Source organism: Ammospiza nelsoni, chromosome 27 (assembly GCF_027579445.1).
Source record: "Ammospiza nelsoni isolate bAmmNel1 chromosome 27, bAmmNel1.pri, whole genome shotgun sequence".
Lineage (NCBI taxonomy): Eukaryota > Metazoa > Chordata > Aves > Passeriformes > Passerellidae > Ammospiza > Ammospiza nelsoni.
In genome coordinates this window covers 6,721,123-6,747,377 of record NC_080659.1, presented here as the reverse complement: position 1 = coordinate 6,747,377, position 26,255 = coordinate 6,721,123, and the positions used below count along the sequence as shown (strand labels likewise).

Here is a 26,255-nt window from a genome sequence, read left to right as displayed (position 1 = left end):
TTATATATCTTTCTTAATATATATAAATTATACTCCACTCTATATATAATGTTACAATTATATACCATATATTATACTTTTATGTATGTATCTGTTATCTATGTCTACCACTCTAATTTCATATTTATTTTTAAATTTATATTTATTTCTATTTTCATGTGTATGTTAGACCATGTAAGTTCATTAACCCGACACATCAGAACCACAACAATACCGTACCTTTGTCAGCACCTGTACGCAGCCCGCGCTCATCCCATTGCAGCACATCAAAACAAAACCTATTTCTATTACTAAAGGAACAAACATCCCACAACATTGAACCCTAATAAAAACTCAAATAAACCTAACTGTAAATAAATTTTAAATCCCACTATAAGCAGCCCAAAGCCTCCACACATTCTCATCATAAACTTCCTCCTAAACCAATATCTCAAACACCCACAAACTCAAATACACCTTGAAAATGACACAACTACTAATAAAAACAAACACCCATTAAAAATTAAATCGAACCAACTCACTAGACTCAAAACTGTACAACTGACCCAAAACAGTACTAACAAAAAAAAGCTCTACGTTTATGCACAAATAATAACCGATAATCTGGAAAAGTTATTTGAAAAAATTTTACAAATTAACTAAAAGCATAAAAATAAAAAAAAAATCTAAACTATTAAAATACTACAAAATATCACTAACTAAATTTAAAAAATATTGCCTATAAAAACCCACCATATAAATGCCCCTCTCCCCAACAATAAAACTAAAAACACCTAACGAACCAGAAAGAAATCGGAACTTAGGAACACTAAAACCATAGCGTTCAAGAAGTCACACCACATCCCTTATCATACACCAACTACAAACAACATAAAACAATACAGTGAATTCTTAAAAACCACCTTAAAACCACTACATTGAAAAACATTTCAAAAATGAAAAACTGCATTTAACAAAAGCCATCTAATAAATTCACACCCAAAACTCCAGCAGCCCAGCTGGCCCTACCAAAGCTGTATGTTTATACATAAATTAAACAAAACCAAAATGCCAGTAATACCTATCAGAAGTCTATGAAAGAAACCTCTTGAAATTAATCCTAGCTCAAATACAAACCAACCCATCCAGAAAGTCAGCTTCACCCAAAAAACAACTTACACAGAGTTAATAATACCAAGAAATAAAACAACACACCATATACCACCAATGAATATAATAGTGTAGGAAAAAAAATACTCCACTTTTTTTTTTTTTTTTTTTTAATTTAAACTAACTTATTTTATTAGCTAGAACAGAAGCTTTTGCCAAGACTGTAACAACAACTTCTTTTTCTTCTTCTCCTTCTGAAATATCCCTTCTCACTCCCAAATTCCTCACAACTTCTGAGTTTAAATCCAAGCCAAAAGCAAAATTCGTGCACTTGTGCGTTCGATGCTCCTGCCAGATTCTCTGTTTCCCTCCACATCTTCTTACACTTTCAGTCTTCAGGCTGTCCTGCCGTGATGAGTTTGTCGGAAGAATGGGTAAAGAGAGGATTTCCCTGCCTCCCCCCCAGAGCTGGTTTCCTCAGCCATTTCACTCAATCCCAAACCGGCAATGATGCACGCTCACCTGAAGCAGGGGAATAAATCTCTAAATGTCACTAAATACATAAAATGTACACAAAAATACATAAATGTCACTAAATACATAAAAGCGCATCCCCATTGTTCCAACACTCGGCAGCCCATGCGGCCAAGGTCAGAACTCTCTGCCCCCCGAGGACACGGCAACCAGCAGGGCCCTTTGTCCCTCTCTCCAGCACGGACCTATGAAGCCAGAGAGGAGTTTACAGAGACCGGGAGGCAGCGGGACGGGGCGGGCGCCCGGCCCGACCTTCCAAAGCTGGCGGCAGCGAAGGCGGGGAGCGCCACGGCCCCGCTCCGCCGCCTGCCCGCCGCCCCGGGGCCGCCCCGCCGGGCTTGTCCGGCCCGCGGTCGCTCCCAGCGCCTGGAGCGGGGCGGGCGCGGGCTCGGGAGCTGCCGCCCTGTTCCGACGCCGCTCGCCCGCCCCCGCCCGCTGCCCCGGCCCGCGGAGCGCTGCGACCGCACCTCCGCCGCCCGCCGAAACCGGCCCCGCCCGGCCGCCCCCGCCGCGGCCGTTCTCCTCGGCCATCGCATCCCTTTGCATGACCGAATGTCCTTCACCCGCCCCCCCCATTTACAGACCCTGGGCCGACCGCCGCTGGCTCCAGCGCCCTTCCCTCGCTCGGCAGCCGCGTCCTTGCCCCGCCCCCGGCACTCAGCGGCGAGGGGCAGGGCGCTGGCTCGGGGGGGTGCGATCCCGCTCTGTGGCCACAGGGGGAGGAGATTTATGGGGGCGTGCGATTTCCCCGCCCATTTCGCCGCCATCTTGAGAAGGTCAAAGAACGCCCGCGACATTTGCGACGCGCCCCTCCCAAAATGGCGGCCGAGGAGGACCCTCGGAAGAAATAGGGTTTTACCCAGATGCCTCTCAGCAACCCGCCTAAATATGTTCGCCCACGGCGCCGCTGACCACATAGGCCGTGTCTTATACACTTAAAATGCCACATAAAAATCCATCGGGGCCGCCGTGGCGTCGGTGTTTCATGCAGGCAGCCGATTAGACCGACGCTGGCCCTCGACTTCCCCGCCCTTCTCGCTGCCATGTTAAGAAGGTCAAGGAAAAGTCCGTGACATCCGCGACTCGCCACTCCCAAGATGGCGGCCTCGCGGCTGCCCGTAGCGACAGAGCTGCAGTACCGCGCTCTGCCCACAAGGCGGCAGCACCGCCGCCCGCCCCAGCCGGGGGCGCAGCGCGCCTCGGGGCTGCGGGCAGGCAAGGTGGCAAAAAAGAACAGGGGCGACCCCCGCCAAAAACTGCTCTGAAATAAATGCCAAAAACCTGCCTCTTACCCCACCAGAATCAAACAAGGCCCCTTGCTTTAAAGCCATGTTTAAATAAATTTTTTATTTCCATTTTTCGTATTTATATTCACATGCATAGCTATAGTGGACATTGATGTAGCATGTAATTTATATAACATTATTCTATTTCTATTATTTATATTTACTTATGTTTTGTGCTTTTATAAATATCTTTCCACATAGAAATATACAATCAATGTCTAAAATTACATTTCTATCATGCTTTCACTATTTAAAATACAAATCCCATCCTAACTAAATAAATACAAAAAAGCTCTATTCTTTTAAACTACATTGAAATATTTTTATATTTATAGCGCTCATGACTACACTCACATTTATATTTGTAGTTTATACTTAAGTATTATATTAATCATTATGTATAACATGTATCCTATTCAAATAAGAGATAAATTATTTTCCTAATTATGTACCATATCTACTGCTACAACTTATTTTTCCTTACATTTTTAATTTTTATATTAACCTTCAGCTATTTATGATCTATTTCTATTCTTAGATTTCTACCTTTATATTATTTGTATTTATAATGTTTATACTAAAACACCTGCTTTTGCCAAATAAAAAAAAAATCCCCTTTATTTTAAACTACTTAAAAAAACCTAGAGTATATCAATCTGGTATAACATATAACAAATGATAGATATGATAGATGTAAAATTGATATAAATATTGTAGTGTATTATAGGAAATAAATAAAAATCAATATGATCCATAACACAAGTAATACTGTATAAATGTTATATTTATGTTATTTTATATTTCAAATAATTTAACATTTCTTTATATATTTGCATATACTTGACAAACATTTCTATATTTATACTTGGGTTGCGATTTTTTTCTGGGTGTTTTCTGGGTCTTTTCTTGCCCTTCTTCGAATTTTTTTCTGGGTTATTTCTTGTCCATCTTGGGGGTTTTTTCTGGGTTTTTTCTTGCCCATCTTCAGACTTTTTTCTGTTTTTTTTCTTGCCCATCTCAGAGTTTTTTTTTTTGGGGTTTTTTCTGGGTTTTTATCTTGCCCATCTTGGGTGATTTTCTGGGGTTTTTCTACGTTTTTTTCTTGCCCATCTGGGATTATTTTCTGGGGTTTTTTTCTCGTTGCTTTCTTGCCCATCCTGGGCTTTTTCTGGGTTTTTTTCTTGTCCATCATGTGGTTTTTTTCTGGTTTTTTCCTGCTCATCTTCGTCTGGTTTTCTGGGTTTTAAGCCAAAATCGGTACATATCATGTCAGTTCATGCAATACAACCCGGCTGGGGATTTTTTATTCTAAATTTAACAAGGAGTCGCAAAACCTGGAAAGCAAAAGTCACACACACAAGGTTAAATCCAGTCAGCATGCACTCACACACGCAGAGACGAGCAGACACAGACAGACACAGCCACGTGCTCTCACACACGCTCACACAATCTTTCCACTTAAATGCTCACTGCGGCCCTTACTCGAGATGCTGAAGAACGTGCTGTGACACATCTTCTGGCTGCCGCTCCTTGAGGTAAAATGGCAGATCCTGGGGAAATCAGCAGCCTCGGGGACCTGTGAGACGACAGGAAGGGTCAACGAGTGGCTATCTGACAGCTAGGACTTGTCTCCTCTCTGGACTGATAAATTTTCTACCCAAAATCCAATAGAAGACAGACGTATAGGTACATAGAACATAAGCCACCATAGGCAGATACAATACAAGCCAGGACTTGCAAAAATTCTCTGGAAGATGAATTCTTGCGCCCTATTCCCTTTCAGAAGAAGGAACCTACACAACTACTGCAGTCATCTGAGGAGGTGCATCTGAAAAAAAAGTTAGGACAACAGTCAGACGGTTCAATGAGAACTGAAGAGCTCCAGATATCCTGTGTCCATCTACAAATCCCATCTAGAGTCCAACTACACCCCACACTGCACATTACAAATCCCCGGGCCCTCTCCTATTGCACCAGGCTATGCGGCAGGGCAGAGCAGCTCGGGCACAAATGTGTGCTGACAGCCGTGACACAGGATGGACAGGACAGGACAGACAACGGGGACACAACACAGACAGAAAATTCTAGGCAAGGAAAATGGCTGCAAGGACTGAGAGAATGCAAAAGGAGATGACCGAGTTCAAACTGATGGTGAGCTGATGAGGCTCAGAGAACCCCGAAGGAAGAAGATGATAACTGAATGATTTCTTCTAAGAACTGCAAAGATGGATGCCTAGGAATCCTACGGTCAGAATCCTCTACCTAACCTCATATTACGCCAAGTCCTAATCCACCAAAATGGATCCAGGTGGGGGCATAGCTGTCCATACAGCCCAGACCGAGACCTGACAAGACATCAGATGCGATGCTTCCAAAGACAGAAGAGAGTCTGACGCCTGTCTGAGCTCCCCAGTCAAAAGTTCTGTGGCCTGGGTGCCAGGCCAGGGAATGCAGAGATCACAGATGCTAACAATGATGCCAAGATTAATGACAGGCACCCCTAAGGTAAAAGACATGGGATACACAAACAACACACAATTCACAACAGACAAGTGACACGAGACACACCGGGACTGCTCTGCCCTGCTGCACACCTCAGCACTGTGATCAAAAGTGAGACTTGGCTTCTATGGGGCCTAAGGGGCCACTTCATTAACACCCCCCCACCTCCAAACTGGACTCAAAACCCCCTCCCTGTAATCCCCAAACCAGCACCGTGCTTTCAGCCCCTCTGTGGGTCTCGGCCCTCTACTTATCTCTCATACAGCTGGGGATGCTGGTCCCTGTCAGGTGCAAAGAAAGGCCACCTCATCAGATGGGAAGGTCCTGCTGGCACCGGGCTGGTGTCTCTCAGACAGCTAGATTAAAGAGAACCAAACATCAGTGCCTGATCTTGGCACCGCATCGGCCAAAACCCCACCGCTCTGCTACTCACCGCGCTCTTAAGAAGGCCCGGCACCTCCTGACCCTGACCCTCTGCCACACGTGGAATGCGTCTGCACCTGAAAGAAAGTTAGAACACATGTCAAACATCACCAGGATAACTCACAAGCTGCAAACACCATATGTCAATCTAGGAACAACATCTAGAGCCCAAGTACAGCCCACATTACAAATTTCAACTCCCCAAGGCTCGTCCTATTGCAGCAGGCCATGCGGCAGGGCAGAACAGCTCCGGCAAAAAATGTGTGCACACACCCGTGACACAGAAAGTGACAAACAGGGGGGACATGAAACACGACACATCATGCTTGTGGTGAGGGCCTCGAGGGGAAAAGGCAAAAGGGACCCCAAAGACACACCAGGGAGCACGGCACACCGGACAACAGGACACAGATCGGAGCTGTTCTGCACTGCCCGCCTGAAAGCTGCCATCAAAAGTAGAGCCTCTCCCTTTAGCTGTCCTAAGAGGCCCTTGGAGAAGATTGCTTTCCCCTCTGCTCATTTTTGAATCTGTCCCAAGAACTCCCAATCTGCTACTCCGCCATCTCCAGGCCGTGGCCCCCGACTTATCTTTTGGATGATCGGTGAGGGGAATCCACGCTGCACCTGAAATGAGTCTGCCTTGGAGGGCTCTGTGACGGCCTGTGAGCCTCTCGGTCAGCTGCAATCAAGAAAACCAAAACCAAAGTATGAGTCCAGAGTTATGTGGGCCAAATCCCTGCAAGTCAGCTACTTGCCCTCTCCTGAGTGTGCCTGGCTCCTTCAGGCTCCAGCTTCATCCTGATTCCAAGGCTGTGGCCTTTATTAGGAGTGGCACCTGGGTTAGAGAAAGACAAAGTTAAATGGCATTCCTCTGAGTGCAGTGGATCACCTTGTATGCTGTAAGCCATGGGAATGCCTCTGCTAGGCTTCTGAACAGCCTTGTGTGGGGGTGCCCTCAAATAAACACCCTTTCTCACCCTGCTGCTTGCAAACCCGCTCCCAAGAAATCCTAAACTGGATACCTGATCACCCTCCCTCTCCCAGTCACCATCCTCAACTCACCTGAAGCCTCAATCTCAAACATCATCCTTGACACTGGGCAGATCCCTCTTGTGACACGACGAATCTGCTGAAAAATTGTTGTGCTTGAGAGCTGAGCAATAACAGCCAATTCTCTCCACTGCTCACCTTGACTGCTGGCATCCAGATTGACTTCCTGAAAAGAAAGACAAAGAACAGAGCTGTAACACACTCACCATACACACTTCTGCTGCAGAGACAAATGGGGCCTCACCTGCTCGGGGCAATCCCCTCGCCCGGGATGGGGCCCTCTGGCACACATTTAATCCATCTGAATCTGAAAAAAAAGTTAGGACAAGAGTCACACTGTGGCAGGATAACTGATGAGCTCCAGATGCCCTGTGCCCATCCACAGATCCCATCTAGTGTCCAACTACACCCCACATTACACATTCCAAGTCTCCAAGACTTCTCCTATCGCACCAGGCTGTGCAGCACGGCAGAGCAGCCCCATCCCAAATGTGTGCTGACACCCGTGACACAGGACAGACAGGACAGACAACAACAGGGGACACAACAGGAAAAGAAATCTCTTGGCAAGGAAAATGGCTGCAAGGACTGAGAGAATGCAAAAGGACATGAGTGAGCTGAGACCGATGGTGAGCTGATGAGGCTCAGAGAACCCCGAAGGAAGAAGATGATAACTGAATGATTTCTTCTAAGAACTGCAAAGATGGATGCCTAGGAATCCTACGGTCAGAATCCTCTACCTAACCTCATATTACGCCAAGTCCTAATCCACCAAAATGGATCCAGGTGGGGGCATAGCTGTCCATACAGCCCAGACCGAGACCTGACAAGACATCAGATGCGATGCTTCCAAAGACAGAAGAGAGTCTGACGCCTGTCTGAGCTCCCCAGTCAAAAGTTCTGTGGCCTGGGTGCCAGGCCAGGGAATGCAGAGATCACAGATGCTAACAATGATGCCAAGATTAATGACAGGCACCCCTAAGGTAAAAGACATGGGATACACAAACAACACACAATTCACAACAGACAAGTGACACGAGACACACCGGGACTGCTCTGCCCTGCTGCACACCTCAGCACTGTGATCAAAAGTGAGACTTGGCTTCTATGGGGCCTAAGGGGCCACTTCATTAACACCCCCCCACCTCCAAACTGGACTCAAAACCCCCTCCCTGTAATCCCCAAACCAGCACCGTGCTTTCAGCCCCTCTGTGGGTCTCGGCCCTCTACTTATCTCTCATACAGCTGGGGATGCTGGTCCCTGTCAGGTGCAAAGAAAGGCCACCTCATCAGATGGGAAGGTCCTGCTGGCACCGGGCTGGTGTCTCTCAGACAGCTAGATTAAAGAGAACCAAACATCAGTGCCTGATCTTGGCACCGCATCGGCCAAAACCCCACCGCTCTGCTACTCACCGCGCTCTTAAGAAGGCCCGGCACCTCCTGACCCTGACCCTCTGCCACACGTGGAATGCGTCTGCACCTGAAAGAAAGTTAGAACACATGTCAAACATCACCAGGATAACTCACAAGCTGCAAACACCATATGTCAATCTAGGAACAACATCTAGAGCCCAAGTACAGCCCACATTACAAATTTCAACTCCCCAAGGCTCGTCCTATTGCAGCAGGCCATGCGGCAGGGCAGAACAGCTCCGGCAAAAAATGTGTGCACACACCCGTGACACAGAAAGTGACAAACAGGGGGGACATGAAACACGACACATCATGCTTGTGGTGAGGGCCTCGAGGGGAAAAGGCAAAAGGGACCCCAAAGACACACCAGGGAGCACGGCATACCGGACAACAGGACACAGATCGGAGCTGTTCTGCATTGCCCGCCTGAAAGCTGCCATCAAAAGTAGAGCCTCTCCCTTTAGCTGTCCTAAGAGGCCCTTGGAGAAGATTGCTTTCCCCTCTGCTCATTTTTGAATCTGTCCCAAGAACTCCCAATCTGCTACTCCGCCATCTCCAGACCGTGGCCCCCGACTTATCTTTTGGATGATCGGTGAGGGGAATCCACGCTGCACCTGAAATGAGTCTGCCTTGGAGGGCTCTGTGACGGCCTGTGAGCCTCTCGGTCAGCTGCAATCAAGAAAACCAAAACCAAAGTATGAGTCCAGAGTTATGTGGGCCAAATCCCTGCAAGTCAGCTACTTGCCCTCTCCTGAGTGTGCCTGGCTCCTTCAGGCTCCAGCTTCATCCTGATTCCAAGGCTGTGGCCTTTATTAGGAGTGGCACCTGGGTTAGAGAAAGACAAAGTTAAATGGCATTCCTCTGAGTGCAGTGGATCACCTTGTATGCTGTAAGCCATGGGAATGCCTCTGCTAGGCTTCTGAACAGCCTTGTGTGGGGGTGCCCTCAAATAAACACCCTTTCTCACCCTGCTGCTTGCAAACCCGCTCCCAAGAAATCCTAAACTGGATACCTGATCACCCTCCCTCTCCCAGTCACCATCCTCAACTCACCTGAAGCCTCAATCTCAAACATCATCCTTGACACTGGGCAGATCCCTCTTGTGACACGACGAATCTGCTGAAAAATTGTTGTGCTTGAGAGCTGAGCAATAACAGCCAATTCTCTCCACTGCTCACCTTGACTGCTGGCATCCAGATTGACTTCCTGAAAAGAAAGACAAAGAACAGAGCTGTAACACACTCACCATACACACTTCTGCTGCAGAGACAAATGGGGCCTCACCTGCTCGGGGCAATCCCCTCGCCCGGGATGGGGCCCTCTGGCACACATTTAATCCATCTGAATCTGAAAAAAAAGTTAGGACAAGAGTCACACTGTGGCAGGATAACTGATGAGCTCCAGATGCCCTGTGCCCATCCACAGATCCCATCTAGTGTCCAACTACACCCCACATTACACATTCCAAGTCTCCAAGACTTCTCCTATCGCACCAGGCTGTGCAGCACGGCAGAGCAGCCCCATCCCAAATGTGTGCTGACACCCGTGACACAGGACAGACAGGACAGACAACAACAGGGGACACAACAGGAAAAGAAATCTCTTGGCAAGGAAAATGGCTGCAAGGACTGAGAGAATGCAAAAGGACATGAGTGAGCTGAGACCGATGGTGAGCTGATGAGGCTCAGAAAACCCTGGGGGACGAAGATGATAACTGAATGATTAATTCCAAGAACAGCAAAGATGGATGCCTAGGAATCCTACGGTCAAAATTCTCTACCTAACCTCATATTATTACAAGTCCTAATCCACCACAATGGATCCAGGTGGGGCATAGCTGTCCATACAGCTCAGAACAAGACCTGACAAGGCACCTGACTGGATGCTTCCAAAGAGGTAACTTTTGACTGGGGAGCTCAGACAGGTATCAGAAACTCATATATGGCCTGGGTGCCGGGCCAGGGAATGCAGAGATCAGAGATGCTAACAATGATGCCAGGGGTACTGACAGGGCCCTCCAAAGGTAAAAGACATTGGATACACAAACAACACATAATGCACAACAAACAAGTGACACGAGACACACCGGGACTGCTCTGCCCTGCACACCTCAACACTGTGATCAAAAGTGAGACTTGGCTTTTATGAGGCCTAAGGGGCCACCTCATGAACATCCCCCACATCCAAAGCTGAATCAAAAACTCCACCCAGTATTTCCCGAAACAGCACCATGACTTCATCCCCACTGTGGGTCGTAGCCCTCTACTTATCTCTCATACAGCTGGGGATGCGGGTCTCGGGTACAAAGAAAGGCCACCTCATCAGATGGGAAGGTCCTGCTGGCACCGGGCTGGTGTCTCTCAGACAGCTAGATTAAAGAGAACCAAACATCAGTGCCTGATCTTGGCACCGCATCGGCCAAAACCCCACCACTCAGCTACTCACCGCGCTCCTAAGAAGGCCTGGCACCTCCTAACCCTGACCCTCTGCCACACGTGGAATGCATCTGCACCTGAAAGAAAGTTAGAACATATGTCAAACACCACCAGGGTAACTCACAAGCTGCAAACACCTTATGTCAATCTAGGAATAGCATCTAGAGCCCAAGTACAGCCAACATTACAAATTCCCCCTCCCTATGGTTCGTCTTATTGCAGTAGGCCATGCGGCAGGGAAGAACAGCTCTGGCACAAATCTGTGCACACACCCGTGACACAGAAAGTGACAAACAGGGGGACATGAAAAACGACACATCATGCTTGTGGTGAGGGTCTCGAGGGGAGAAGGCAAAAGGGACCCCAAAGACACACTAGGGAACACAGCACACCGGACAACAGGATACAGACCGGAGCTGTTCTGCACTGCCCGCCTGAAAGCTGCCATCAAAAGTAGAGCCTCTCCCTTTAGCTGTCCTAAAAGGCCTTTGGAGAAGATTGCTTTCCCCACTGCCAATTTTTAAATCTGGCCAAAGAACTGCCAACCTGATACTCTCTCATCGTCTCATCTCCAGACCGCGGCCCCCGACTTATCTTTTAGATGATCGGTGAGGGGAATCCACGCTGCACCTGAAATGAGTCTGCCTCGGAGGGCTCTGTGACGGCCTGTGAGCCTCTCGGTGAGCTGCAATAAAGAAAACCAAAACCAAAGTATGAGTCCAGAGTTATGTGGGCCAAATCCCACCAAGGCAGCTACTTGCCCTCTCCTGAGTGTGCCTGGCTCCTTCAGGCTCCAGCTTCATCCTGATTCCAAGGCTGTGGCCTTTATTAGCAGTGGCACCTGGGTTACAGAAAGACAAAGTTAAATGGCATTCCTCTGAGTGCAGTGGATCACCTTGTGTGCTCTAAGACATGGCAATGCCTCTGCTAGGCTTCTCAGCCTTGTGTGGGGTGCCCTCAAATAAACACCCTTTCTCACCCTGCTGCTTGCAAACCCCCTCCTAAGAACTCCTAAACTGGATACCTGATCACCCCTCCCTCTCCCAGTCACCATCCTCAACTCACCTGAAGCCTCAATCTCAAACATCATCCTTGACACTGGGCAGATCCCTCTTGTGACACGATGAATCTGCTGAAAAATTGTTGTGCTTGAGAGCTGAGCAATAACAGCCAGTTCTGTCCACTGCTCACCTTGACTGCTGGCATCCAGATTGACATCCTGAAAAGAAAGACAAAGAACAGAGCTGTAACACACTCACCATACACACTTCTGCTGCAGAGACAAATGGGGCCTCACCGGCTCGGGGCAATCCCCTCACCCGGGATGGGGCCCTCTGGCACACATTTAATCCATCTGAATCTGAAAAATAGTTAGGACAAGAGTCACACTGTGGCAGGATAACTGATGAGCTCCAGATGTCCTGTGTCCATCTACAAATCCCATCTAGAGTCCAACTACACCCCACATTACAAACTCCAAGTCTCCAAGACTTCTCCTATCGCACCAGGCTGTGCAGCACGGCAGAGCAGCCCCATCCCAAAAGTGTGCAGACACCCGTGACACAGGACAGGACGTGACAAACAATAGGCACAAGACACAGACAGAAATCTCTTGGCAAGGAAAATGGCTGCAAGGACTGAGAGAATGCAAAAGGAGATGAGTGAGCTGAGACCGATGGTGAGCTGATGAGGCTCAGAGAACTCTGAAGGAAGAAGATGATAACTGAATGATTAATTCCAAGAACAGCAAAGACGGATGCCTAGGAATCCTACAGTCAAAATCCTCTACCTAACCTCGTAATATTACAAGTCCTAATCCACCATAATGGATCCAGGTGGGGCACAGCTGTCCATACAGCTCAGAACAAGACCTGAAAAGACGTCTGACTGGATGCTTCCAAAGAGAGAAGAGAGTCTGATGCCTGTCTGAGCTCGCGAGTCAAAAGCTCTGTGGCCCGGGTGCCAGACCAGGGAATGCAGAGATTACAGACGCTAACAATGATGCCAGGGGTACTGACAGGGCCCTCAAAGGCCTAAGGTAGAAGACAGGAGATACACAAACAACACACAATGCACAACAGACAAGTGACACGATGCACACGGGGACTGCTCTGCCCTGCACACCTCAGCACTGTGATCAAAAGTGAGACTTGGCTTTCATGGGGCCTCACGAGCCGTTTAATGAACACCCCCCGCTCCAAACTGGACTCAAAAACCCCTCCCAGGAATTCCCAAACAAGCACCATGCCTTCATCCCCACTGTGGGTCGCAGCCCTCTACTTATCTCTCAGACATCTGGGGATGCCAGTCTGTGTCAGGTGCAAAGAAAGGCCACCTCGTCAGCTGGGAAGGTCCTGCTGGCACCGGGCTGGTGTCTCTCAGACGGCTAGATTAAAGAGAACCAAACATCAGGGCCTGATCTTGGCACCGCATTGGCCAAAACCCCACCGCTCTGCTACTCACCGCGCTCCTAAGAAGGCCCGGCACCTCCTAACCCTGACCCTCTGCCACACGTGGAATGCATCTGCACCTGAAAGAAAGTTAGAACATACGTCAAACACCACCAGGGTTACTCACAAGCTGCAAACACCTTATGTCAATCTAGGAATAGCATCTAGAGCCCAAGTACAGCCAACATTACAAATTCCCCCTCCCTATGGTTCGTCTTATTGCAGCAGGCCATGCGGCAGGGAAGAACAGCTCTGGCACAAATCTGTGCACACACCCGTGACACAGAAAGTGACAAACAGGGGGACATGAAAAACGACACATCATGCTTGTGGTGAGGGTCTCGAGGGGAGAAGGCAAAAGGGACCCCAAAGACACACTAGGGAACACAGCACACCGGACAACAGGATACAGACCGGAGCTGTTCTGCACTGCCCGCCTGAAAGCTGCCATCAAAAGTAGAGCCTCTCCCTTTAGCTGTCCTAAAAGGCCTTTGGAGAAGATTGCTTTCCTCTCTGCTCATTTTTGAATCTGTCCCAAAAACTCCCAACCTGCTACTCCACCATCTCCAGGCTGTGGCCCCCGACTTATCTTTTGGATGATCGGTGAGGGGAATCCACGCTGCACCTGAAATGAGTCTGCCTTGGAGGGCTCTGTGATGGCCTGTGAGCCTCTCGGTCAGCTGCAATCAAGAAAACCAAAATCAAAGAGTGAGTCCAGAGTTATGTGGGCCAAATCCCTGCAAGTCAGCTACTTGCCCTCTCCTGAGTGTGCCTGGCTCCTTCAGGCTCCAGCTTCATCCTGATTCCAAGGCTGTGGCCTTTATTAGCAGTGGCACCTGGGTTACAGAAAGACAAAGTTAAATGGCATTCCTCTGAGTGCAGTGGATCACCTTGTGTGCTCTGAGACATGGCAATGCCTCTGCTAGGCTTCTGAGACACCTTGGGAGGGGCTCTCAAATAAACAAATAAAGACCCTTTCTCACCCTGCTGCCTGCAAACCCCCTCTCAAGAACTCCTAACTGGATGCCTGCTCACCCTCCCTCTCCCAGTAACCATCCTCAACTCACCTGAAGCCTCAATCTCAAACATCATCCTTGACACTGGGCAGATCCCTCTTGTGACACGATGAATCTGCTGCGAAATTGTTGTGCTTGAGAGCTGAGCAATAACAACCAATTCTCTCCACTGCTCACGTTGACTGCTGGCATCCAGATTTACTTCCTAAAAGAAAGACAAAGAACAGCAGTGTAACAGAGTCAGTTGAGAGGTGTAACAGAGTCTGCTGCAGAGGCAAATGGGGCCTCACCTACTCAGGAGAATCCCCACACCTGGCATGGGGCCCTCTGGCACACATTTAATCCATCTGAACCTGAAAAAAAAGTTAGGACAAGAGTCACACTGTGGCAGGATAACTGATGAGCTCCAGATATGATGTGCCCATCTACAAATCCCATCTAGAGTCCAACTACACCCCACATTACAAACTCCAAGTCCCTGGGACTTCTCCTATCGCACCAGGCTGTGCAGCAGGGCAGAGCAGCTCCGGCACAAATGTGTGCTGAGAGCCATGACACAGGATAGGACAGACAACGGGGACACAACAGGAACAGAAATCTCTTGGCAAGGAAAACGGCTGCAAGGACTGAGAGAATGCAAAAGGAGATGACCGAGCTGAGACCAATGGTGAGCTGATGAGGCTCAGAGAACCCTGGAGGAAGAAGATGATTACTGAACGATTTATTCCAAGAACAGCAAAGACTGATGCCTAGGAATCCTACAGTCAAAATCCTCTACCTAACCTCGTAATATTACAAGTCCTAATCCACCATAATGGATCCAGGTGGGGCACAGCTGTCCATACAGCTCAGAACAAGACCTGAAAAGACGTCTGACTGGATGCTTCCAAAGAGAGAAGAGAGTCTGATGCTTGTCTGAGCTCCCTAGTCAAAAGTTCTGTGGCCTGGGCGCCAGGCCAAGGAGTGCAGAGATCACAGAGGCTAACACTGATGCCAGGGTTTCTCACAGGCCCCCCTAAGTGAAAGATATGGCATACGCAAACAACACATAATGCACAATAGAGAAGTGACACGATGCACACCGGGACTGCTCTGCCCTGCTGCACACCTCAGCACTGCAATCAAAAGTGAGACTTGGCTTTTATGGGGCCTAAGGGGCCACTTCATGAACACACCACACCCCCCCCTCCAAATTTGGACACAAAACCCCCTCCCAGGAATTCCCAAACCAGCACCCTGCTTTCATCCCCTCTGTGGGTCACAGCCCTCTACTTATCTCTCAGACATCTGGGGATGCTGGTCCCTGTCAGGTGCAAAGAAAGGCCACCTCGTCAGCTGGGAAGGTCCTGCTGGCACCAGGCTGGTGTCTCTCAGACAGCTGTATTAAAGAGAACCAAACATCAGTCCCTGATCTTGGCACCGCATCGGCCAAAACCCCACCACTCAGCTACTCACCGCACTCCTAAGAAGGCCCGACACCTCCTAACTCTGACCCCCTGCCACACGTGGAATGCGTCTGCACCTGAAAGAAAGTTACAACATATGCCAAACACCACCAGGATAACTCACAAGCTGCAAACACCTTATGTCAATCTAGGAATAGCATCTAGAGCCCAAGTACAGCCCACATTACAAATTCCAACGCCCCACGGTTTCTCCTACTGCAGCAGGCCATGCGGCAGGGCAGAACAGCTCCGGCAAAAAATGTGTGCACACACCCGTGACACAGAAAGTGGCAAACAGGGGGGACATGAAACACGACACATCATGCTTGTGGTGAGGGTCTCGAGGGGAGAAGGCAAAAGGGACCCCAAAGACACACTAGGGAACACAGAACACTGGACAACACAACACAGACCGGAGCTGTTCTGCACTGCCCGCCTGAAAGCTGCCATCAAAAGGAGAGCCTCTCCCTTTAGCTGTCCTAAGAGGCCCTTGGAGAAGATTGCTTTTCCGGCTGCCAATTTTCAAATCTGCCCCAAGAACTCCCAACCCACTATTCTCTCATCTCCAGGCCAAGGCCCTCGACTTATCTTTTGGATGATCGCTGAGGGGAATCCACGCTGCACCTGAAATGAGTCTGCCTCGGAGGGCCTCGTGATGGCCTGTGAGCCTCTCGGTGAGCTACAATAAAGAAAACCAAAACCAAAGTATGAGTCCAGAGTTATGTGGGCCAAATCCCACCAAGGCAGCTACTTGCCCTCTCCTGAGTGTGCCTGGCTCCTTCAGGCTCCAGCTTCATCATGATTCCAAGGCCTTCATTAGGAGTGGCACCTGGGTTAGAGAAAGGCAAAGTTAAATGGCATTCCCCTGAGTGCAGTGGATGACCTTGTGTGCTGTAAGACATGGGAATGCCTCTGCTAGGCTTCTGAGAAGCCTTGTGTGGGGGAGGCCTCAAATAAACAAATAAAGACCCTTTCTCACCCTGCTGCCTGCAAACTCCCTCCCAAGAACTCCTAACTGCTCACCCTCCCTCTCCCAATCACAATCCTCAACTCACCTGAAGCCTCAATCTCAAACATCATCTTGGACCTTGGGCGGATCCCTCTTGTGACATGATCAATCTGCTGAATAAAATGTTGTGCTTGACACAGCTTGGAATTTCAGGGAGTTGCACTCCTCAATTAAAAAAAAACAAAACAAAACAAAAAAAAACCCAACAAAACCAATCCCAAAAACAAACAAAGAAAAAAAACCAAACAAACAAAACCCACACAAACAATAAATCCCAAAACACCTAACTCCCCACAGAAACAAAAAAAAACACAGAAAACATCAAAAAATCCAAAACCCCCACAAAAACCAACTAAAAACCCCAAAATGAAAACCAAAAAAAACCAAAAATTCCACCAAAAGAAATCCAACCAAAAAAACAACCAGAGCAAAACTAAAAATTACAAAAGCACCTTACCACTCCTAAACACAAAACCCAAAATCACAAACCTAAATACTCCCTGTATTCCATGCTGTTTTCTTCACAGAATCTTCCAAGCCTCTGTGCTTTAGATGCCCAGAAACACCTGCTGAAAAGATGCTGAGACGGGCTGAAAAAGCCTCTTCACTGAAATGAGGAGAGCTCTTAACCCAGCACATCCCAGAGAGGGAATGAAGCCCCTCAGCCACGGCTGGGGTTAATATACCCCTGATTGTGCCCGCCTCTCGTTCCCATGGCACCCAGGAAAAGGGAGGGGGCGAATCCCACCAAGCCCTCAGAGCAGCTGCAGCTGTTTGGCTCCTCTGACTCACATTCAAGGGCAGTAAAGGGCTTGTTATAGAAGAAAACTTTTCAGAAAAGGAACAGTGCTTTCTTTTTTTGCAACAACTACTTGGAGCAGAAGAACAGAAAACTGGCAAGATATAAAACTTTGTGGTAAGGTTACATAGCTAGATCAATTGGGTAATTGGGTAATTTGCTGTTACCTTACATAATTATTCTGTGTTTAACAAAAGCCATCTAATAAATTCACACCCAAAACTCCAGCAGCCCAGCTGGCCCTACCAAATCTCTATGTTTATGCATACAGTAAACAAAACCAAAATCCCAGTAATACCTATCAGAAGTCTGTGAAAGAAACCTCTTGAAATTGATCCTACCTCAAATACAAAACAACCCAAGCAAAGTTAGCTTGACTCAATAAACAATTTACACAGAGCTAATAACACCAAGAAATAAAACAGCACACCATATACCACCAAAGAATATAATAGTGAAGAAAAAAGAAACCACTTTTTTTTTTTTTTTTTAAAGCTTTTGCCAGGACTCCAACAACAACTTCTTCTCCTTCTGAAATGTCCCTTCTCCTTCCCAAATTCCTTACAACTTCTGAGTTTACATCCAAGCAAAAAGCAAAATTCGTGCACTTGTGCGTTCGATGCTCCTGCCAGATTCTCTGTTTCCCTCCACATCTTCTTACACTTTCAGTCTTCACTCTGTCCTGCCGTGATGAGTTTGACGGACGAATTGGTAAACGTTAAGAGAGGATTTCCCTGCCTCCCTCCCCAGAGCTGGTTTCCTTAGTGCATTTCACTCAATCCCAGGCCGGCAACGATGCACGCTCACCTCAAGCGTGCAAGGCTCACAGCTGCTCGGCTAAATGCGGCTGTAATCGGCTAAACTCGGCCATTGTCATCTGCATTCGGCTGGACTCGACCCTTCGGCACGGATCGCCTCGCTTCGGCCGAACTCGGAGCCGCTCTCTGCGCTCGGCGCGGCTCGGCTCGCTTCGGCCGAACTCGGAGCCGCTCTCTGCGCCCGGCGCGCCTCGGCTCGCTTCGGCCGAACTCGGAGCCGATCAGTGCGCCCGGCGCGCCTCGGCTCGCTTCGGCCGAACTCGGAGCCGCTCTCTGCGCTCGGCGCGGCTCGGCTCGCTTCGGCCGAACTCGGAACCGATCAGTGCGCCCGGCGCGGCTCGGCTCGCTTCGGCCGAACTCGGAGCCGCTCTCTGCCCTCGGCGCGGCTCGGCTCCCTTCGGCCGAACTCGGAGCCGCTCTCTGCCCTCGGCGCGGCTCGGCTCCCTTCGGCCGAACTCGGAGCCGCTCTCTGCGCCCGGCGCGGCTCGGCTCGCTTCGGCCGAACTCGGAGCCACTCTCTGCGCGGCCCGGCTCGCCTCGGCCGAACTCGGAGCCGATCAGTGCGCCCGGCGCGGCTCGGCTCGCTTCGGCCGAACTCGGAGCCGATCAGTGCGCCCGGCGCGGCTCGGCTCGCTTCGGCCGAACTCGGAGCCGCTCTCTGCGCTCGGCGCGCCTCGGCTCCCTTCGGCCGAACTCGGAGCCGATCAGTGCGCCCGGCGCGGCTCGGCTCGCTTCGGCCGAACTCGGAGCCGCTCTCTGCGCGGCCCGGCTCGCTTCGGCCGAACTCGGAGCCACTCTCTGCGCGGCCCGGCTCGCTTCGGCCGAACTCGGAGCCGCTCTCTGCGCGGCTCGGCTCGCTTCGGCCGAACTCGGAGCCACTCTCTGCGCGGCTCGGCTCGCTTCGGCCGAACTCGGAGCCGCTCTCTGCGCGGCTCGGCTCGCTTCGGCCGAACTCGGAGCCACTCTCTGCGCGGCCCGGCTCGCTTCGGCCGAACTCGGAGCCGCTCTCTGCGCTCGGCGCGGCTCGGCTCGCTTCGGCCGAACTCGGAGCCACTCTCTGCGCGGCCCGGCTCGCCTCGGCCGAACTCGGAGCCGATCAGTGCGCTCGGCGCGCCTCGGCTCTCTTCGGCCGAACTCGGAGCCGCTCTCTGCGCTCGGCGCGGCTCGGCTCGCTTCGGCCCAACTCGGAGCCGCTCTCTCCGCGTTCGGCTGAGCTCGCCTCGGCTCGGCTCCCTGACGGCGGGCAAGCGGCGCCGCCTCACGTTAAACTCGCCCGGCTCGGGGCTCTCCTGCTGCCGCGTCCCGCGGGCGGCCCGGCCATCGCACGGACACGATCGGGAGCGCGGCGTGGCACAGGAGCTCATTGGGCAGTGACCGCACTCGCGCTAATTAGCGCGCACGAGAGCAGCGGGCTCGGTTCGGCTGAGCTCGGCTCCGTTCAGGCAGCCTCGCAAGCCTGGCCTCGGTTCGCTCGAGGCCGTCAGGTTCCGCCGGTCTCGCCTTGGTTCGGCCGAAGGAGGCGTCGTTCGCTCGTGTTTTTACAAATATCTTTCTATATTGACTGTATATTTCTATATTTAATTTTATACTTCTATAATACTTCCATTATTCCAAATAAAAACCCCGTCTCTAACCAAATAAATAAAAAAACCCTTCCTTTAAAGGATACTGAAATATTTTTTATTTATACTTTGTATAATTATACATTCATATTTTAATTTATCGTTTCTTTGGATGTATTACATTAATAATGACATATATATAAAATTTTAAAATAGATTTAAATCATTATTTAAATTATGTATAATATCTACTGCTACAACTAATTTTTTCTGATATTTTAAATTTTTATATTTATCTGTATGTATTTATTATATATTTCTAAACTTAGATTTCTACCTTTATATTATTTGCATTTATAATTTTTACAATCAAAACACTGCCTATTGACCAATAAAGAAAACCCGCTTTATTTAAGTATTTTAAAAATATTTTCATGTTTATCATTTTCATATTTATATTTATAATTTGTTCAATATTACATGAGAACACACCTGCTCCTGCACCGCAGTGGGGCCCCCTCTCCTGGGGACCTTGGGGTGCCCCAACGGCATCAGAGCCCCGAGTCTTCACCCCCTTCTCCTCTATTTAGAAACTACACTGGAACTTTTTTCTGGAAATAAAGACATTACCTAAATCCTCTCCCCGTGTCCTAGACAGATGGATATTCAGTTATTAGTTGGCTGGGCAGCAGTTTCTTAAATAGAATGATAAACAAGATGTGAACATTTCAGCTACAAGCAAATAGGCAAATCTGAACAAGGTACTGGTGGGCGACCACTGAAGTTATTTTGAAGGAATTTTTTAAACAATGAAATATTGATACCACAAAAATAAAGCAAAAAGCTAACTACTGGCTAAGAAAAAATTAACTTTTGACAGCAACAACATTCCAACCACACAGGCTTTTTCCCGATGTCATACCTTATAACTACCTCTCTTGGGAATTCTCATCATGTATCCCAAAAGGAATAAATACCTCAGAGCGTCCTAAAGCAAAAAGTAGCACACGTGAGCTCCTCACACTCCCGGGAGGCCTGCACAGCGTGCACTGAGTCTGCAACAAATTCTGCTCAGTGAGAGTCTGCAAACAAAGGTTCAATTGATGAATTGAACTGATTGTAAAGGGAGGTTTTCTAAGCACAGAAGCACAACAAAGAACAAGCAAAAACAATTCTTAAAAAAAACCTGCAAGTTTTATTTAGCATATATGCGACTGATTTCCACCCTGTGGCTTCTCACTTTGATTCGCGTCTGTAGGTTCAGGAAGATGACAATGCACACTCTGCCCTCCCTGAGCCCCCCACAGCAGCTGAGCGCTGCTCCGTGCGCTCAGATCGTCAGGAACTGGATTGCCCGCATGGACTGGAACTGCTCTGCTGCAGATTCAGGAGAGAGAGGCTGGCTGAGGCGTCGTCCCAATTCCATTTCTGTGTGACGAGAAGCGGTTTGTTCCCAACGGGTGCAACAATCCCCAGCTCGCTTCCATGGTGAGTACCGATGGCACACAAATGGCAGCCTGAGGAAATCGTGTTCTGGGCTCTAAGTGGTCGGGACAGGGTCTGATTTTTTGTTTTGCATCTGTATGATGATTAGTACGACAGGGCCCTGATCGATGACATGGCAGCACAGAATTAAAAACTCCTCAATAGGATTACATCGACTTCTAGGAAAAGACAAAAGCCTAGGACCCTTCTGAAATCTATTTTTAATGCGAAGCACACGGATTGTCACTATGCTGTGCCTTCCAGCTTTTCAAAGCAGCTTACCTCTGAAGACCAGAAAACATTTATTTCTACAGAAACAATGGGCAACCCCCAGGCTAATCTCAGCGCTACTGTTTAATAGGGGATCTGCCAGCGTGCCAGTCCAGCTTCAAGTGTGCTTTATTTCAGTCTAACATCCCCTCAAAATTCTTCTCACATCTCCCAACCCTGACATCTTATTTTTCCCTAAAGCTTCTCATCATTAGCAATTTCCAAGTAACATGGTATTTTTACAACATTCAAAAATGTCATGCTGGACTGTGCTAGAGAGTAATTTGCAAATATAAGCTTAGCAAAGTTTGAATTGACTTGTCCAGAGAAAAAACCTACAAGTGAACACCTACACCTGCCTACAAAGAGCTAACAAGCCCCTGGCAGCTGCCAGCATCAAAGCACAGCGGATGTTTCTAATACAGGGTAAGGATAACAATATCACCTTTTGTTCTCTCCAGCTTGTTTTCCCTGCAGTCATATTTTGCTTCTTATGATTTTTTTAGTCTCTGCATCTTCTTGGACAGCACCGAGCCCGACGACAAGGATACGAGAGTCTTTCCCTGCCGTAGGGAGAGAACCAGGAAAACAGTTAAAATAAGAACAGGGTAGTTTGAAATTCATACTTCCAATGAGAAGCAGCGCCTAACAAACAGAACAAAAGTAAACAAAGCATGGTACCTCCCTGGGGACAGAAGACTTACAAACTCTCCAGGATTTACAATTCTAGCGACCAACCCCTTCAGGACGGCAGCCAAGTGTCCCATGAGGTGGTGCTGCACCAAAGAACCATCTGAGAGGTTCCAAAGAGTGAAACGCACAATATTTTGCAAAGCCGTAAAATCTTGCAAAATAACAAAAATACAATAGATGTAAACTACAGGGTAAGAGTACAAGTGTTCACTTTAAGAGCTGGAACCATCCAGGTGAGCACCTGATAACTGGATCCTCACCAGAGTTTGAACCCTTCAGGACACAGAAGGGTTTTCCCCAGAAATTTCACAGACTGAGTTTTGATACAAGTATACTTGCCAGACCCTCAGAAACATCACCCATTCTCCAGGTGTCTGGAGAGAACTGCAAATGGCTCTCACGTAGTTTGAGCTAGCTCTGTAAGGTCTCAGGGTGAATTTCACCAGATGCAACCAAACTGGGCAACTCCCAGTGGGACAGAAGGAACCCAAAGCTTGGGTTCGCAGAGCTGCAGCAAATACTGAGGAAACAAACATAACAGCGTAAAAAATAATAAACCATCCTTTTTTTTTCTCTTGCTTTTGTTTTTTTCTTATTCAGATCAGCATAGCAATTAAAGAGAAGGTGAAAAACTCACCATTACTGAACATTTCATCATCTGTAGGCTGAGCATCCTTAGCACAGAGGACTCCAAAGTTAAAATTCACCGATCCCTGGGAAATGAAACCAAATATTGTATGATAAACAATCAAACAGCAGACGTAAAAATTTGTTTCCTCTAAGGACTTTCGGGTACGTATGTACCTTTGCATACATCCAACACATTGGAACATACACTTTATACCATCTCCTAATAAGTAAAAATTTACCTTTAAACTTTGATAGTACAGCATAAAATTATGAACTTAAATTGGTGATCTGTTATTATTAAGTTGGTGCCTAAAGTTATTTCTGCTGTCAGGTTCAAAAAAACATTAATTTTTTTTACTGGAATGAGCAATTGATTTCAAAGTCATCACAAGCCCACCAAAACACAAAGCAGTATTCACTGGATGGGTCTGTGAGCTAGAAGTAGTTAGGCTTGTACTTCCCTCTTGCTATTCCAGAACCAATAAATCCTGTCAACAAAACCAGGATCTATAGCCCACTGCTGTGAAAGATTCTACGAGGATGATGGTTTGATTTGTGTTTAGAAGTTTTGATTTGAAATGGCCAGTTCAATGGATAAAGACAGTTTAAGTAGTATTACATTGCTATTATTATTATTTCTATTATTATTTTTACTATTACTACTGCTATTGTTATCATCTGCTACTGGAAGAAACAAACCAGTAGTACCTATACTTAATTACTTTTATTTCCAGGAAATAATAAAGAAAAAGAACCAAACCAAAAAAAGTCACTTCCTACCTTTTATATCAAGGGATGAAAAATTTCTCTTGGGCTCTTCTCCAATTTATCAAGACTCATAGCACTGAAAGGCAAACAAAACAGTGCTTTATAGAAGGGCAAGTGCACATTTCAAGGCTGAACCACCAACTGATTGCAGTGACAGCAGTTACAACATGAATCGTTCCCAGAGCCTCTGTTAAATGGAATGTTCTGTGGAACTGCCGTTTCTTTCCCAAAACACTAACTTCCAACACTTCCTAATAATATTTTGTATTTTAAAACAAAAGAAGTTAGTGAGACTCTGTGCGGAGGTCAGGTTTAAATTTATTTCCTTCTGAAGCACAGAGCTCTGTTCCATCACCCTTCACTTCGGCTCTACACTGAATCGTGGTGAGCATTTGAGGAGTGCTCCATAATCAATTCTATTTCTCTCTTTTTCTAGCTCTCTCTATTCCTAAATCATTCCAGACAAGTCAAATGAAAAATGAAAAAAACAAGTTCAGCATCAAAGTCACACTTTTTCCCGTTGTCTGGTCAAGAACAGGCTCTAAATCCACTTACTGCTGCCTTCAACGATTCAGACTTGCAAAAGCATTCTTACATATTTTACAGGTTTATCATAAAACCCACAGAACGCAAGCTCTGAATTACAGGAAAAGGTACACAGGCAAATATCTAAAGGGATCACTTATTAGTAAATACATACCTTGGTAGAGATCGCACTGAGAACCTTTCTGAGGGACTCTAAGGGACGCATGTTTTCTGAGCACCCTATAAACAAGAAAAGCTAGGATATAGTACAGGACATCCCCACTTTTTCTACATATTCAAATAGGATTTTTAATAAAAACAATTCAGTTAAAAAAGAAGGAAGAAAACCAAGCTAATTTTACTCAGCTGTATTTACTGCCGATTTAGAGAAAAATCCCGGGCAGCGTCGGCCGTTGCGGCACACGTCGCGCCGGCAGCAGGGCCTGCCGGGAGTTGGAGTCTCGGGCTGGTAGCCACTCATGTGCCGCGATAGCCGTTGCGTCACACGCCGCGCCGGCAGCAGGGCCTGCCGGGAGTTGGAGTCTCGGGCTGACAGCCACGGCTCCGTCCCCCGCCACCGGGAGCTGCAGTCCCTCCCGGGCATCAAACGGGTCCTTCGCCCCAGGGCGGGGAAGGACCTGAGGCAGGACCGCTCCTCCCGAATGCCCTCTCTTTTCCCCTCCAACTCTTTTTCTTTTTTTAACGCTGTTTTTCACCCCTTTCCCTTCCCTTCCCTTCTGCTCTCCTGCTTTCTTTCCTTTCCTTTCCTTTTTTTCCCCTTCCCTTTCCCTTTCTTTTTCTTGTATTTGTAATCTTGGTTTTCCTTCCTAGCTTTAGAATCAAAAAGCAGCAGTAGTAACTTTCAGGCTACCTGGGAGTAAAAAAAACCCCAAAACTATAATGATTGAAAGAAAACTATTTATTCCCTGGGAGCCTGAAATTTTCTACTGCTGCACATGACACAGAGCTTTTTATTCCTTCTTATATACAGTTGATATTTTATACTCGCTTTATACACCGCCCCCTGCCGTCTGCACCGGCGCTCTGCAGGCAGAGTGCTGCGGCGTCGTTCGGTTCTGTTTAAATAAACTCGGCTAAATTAGGCTTGGTTCGGCTTAGGTCTAAAATCGTTTCGGTTCGGCTTTTCGTCTAAATTCGGCTTTTCCGGCTCTTCGGCTGAACTCGGCCCGGTTGGGCTAAAGTCGGTCATATTCGGCTCTTTGTCTAAATGCGGCCAATGTCGGCTACAGTCGGCTATCGGTTACACTCGGCTATCATCGGCTCTTCGTCTCAAGTCGGCTGTGTTCGGCTACACTCGGCTCTTCGTCTCAAGTCGGCTGTGTTCGGCCACACTCGGCTCTTCGGTGAAACTCGGCTATTTTCGGTCACACTCGGCTCTTCGGTGAAACTCGGCTGTTTTCGGCCACACTCGGCTCTTCGGTGAAACTCGGCTATTTTCGGTCACACTCGGCTCTTCGGTGAAACTCGGCTGTTTTCGGCTACACTCGGCTCTTCGGGGAAACTCGGCTGTTTTCGCCCACACTCGGCTCTTCGGCTCTTCGGAACTATTCGGCCCGGCTCGGCTCCCTCAGGGCGGGAAAGCGGCTGTCAGAGGACCCCGGCACAGCGAGGCGTTTCCCCACATGCCTGTCACAAACCCGCCGAAATACGCCCGCCCGCGGCGCCGCTGAGACCACAGCATGTGTCGGGTACACTTGAAACGTCACAGAAAATACCACCGGGGCCGCGCCGGGGTCGGTATTCCATGCAGGCAGTCCACTGTCACCCACCCCGGTCCTCCACTTCCCCGCCCTTTTCGCCGCCCTGTTGAGAAGGTCAACCAAAAGTCCGCGACATCCGCGACGCGCCACTCCCAAGGTGGCGGCCTCTCGGCGCAGGGCTGCAGTACCGCGCTCTGTCCACAAGGCGGCAGCACTGCCGCCCGCCCCAGCCGGGGGCGCAGCGCGCCTCGGGGCTGCGGGCAGGCAAGGTGGCAAAAAAGAACAGGGGCGACCCCCGCCAAAAACTGCTCTGAAATAAATGCCAAAAACCT

The 26,255-nt window shown here is 48.4% G+C and overlaps 3 long non-coding RNA genes across 4 annotated transcripts; all 3 read right to left on the bottom strand.

Annotated features, from left to right (window-relative positions):
• Positions 1-1,323: 1,323 nt before the first annotated feature.
• Positions 1,324-2,329, bottom strand: LOC132084669 (uncharacterized). The gene is made up of 2 exons (XR_009420093.1): positions 2,208-2,329; positions 1,324-1,611 (listed from the first exon to the last, which is right to left on the bottom strand). It is a non-coding gene; the product is annotated as an uncharacterized LOC132084669 (long non-coding RNA).
• An 869-nt stretch (positions 2,330-3,198) lies between these two features.
• Positions 3,199-4,565, bottom strand: LOC132084639 (uncharacterized). Its single transcript, XR_009420086.1, has 2 exons — positions 4,392-4,565; positions 3,199-4,243 (listed from the first exon to the last, which is right to left on the bottom strand). It is a non-coding gene; the product is annotated as an uncharacterized LOC132084639 (long non-coding RNA).
• A 16,438-nt stretch (positions 4,566-21,003) lies between these two features.
• On the bottom strand, positions 21,004-24,559 carry LOC132084675 (uncharacterized). 2 transcript variants are annotated; one of them, XR_009420094.1, is made up of 5 exons: positions 24,378-24,559; positions 23,690-23,753; positions 22,917-22,992; positions 22,032-22,149; positions 21,004-21,437 (listed from the first exon to the last, which is right to left on the bottom strand). It is a non-coding gene; the product is annotated as an uncharacterized LOC132084675 (long non-coding RNA). The 2 variants fall into 2 exon arrangements; XR_009420095.1 differs by having other exon boundaries at positions 22,032-22,799; positions 24,378-24,557.
• Positions 24,560-26,255: the final 1,696 nt, after the last annotated feature.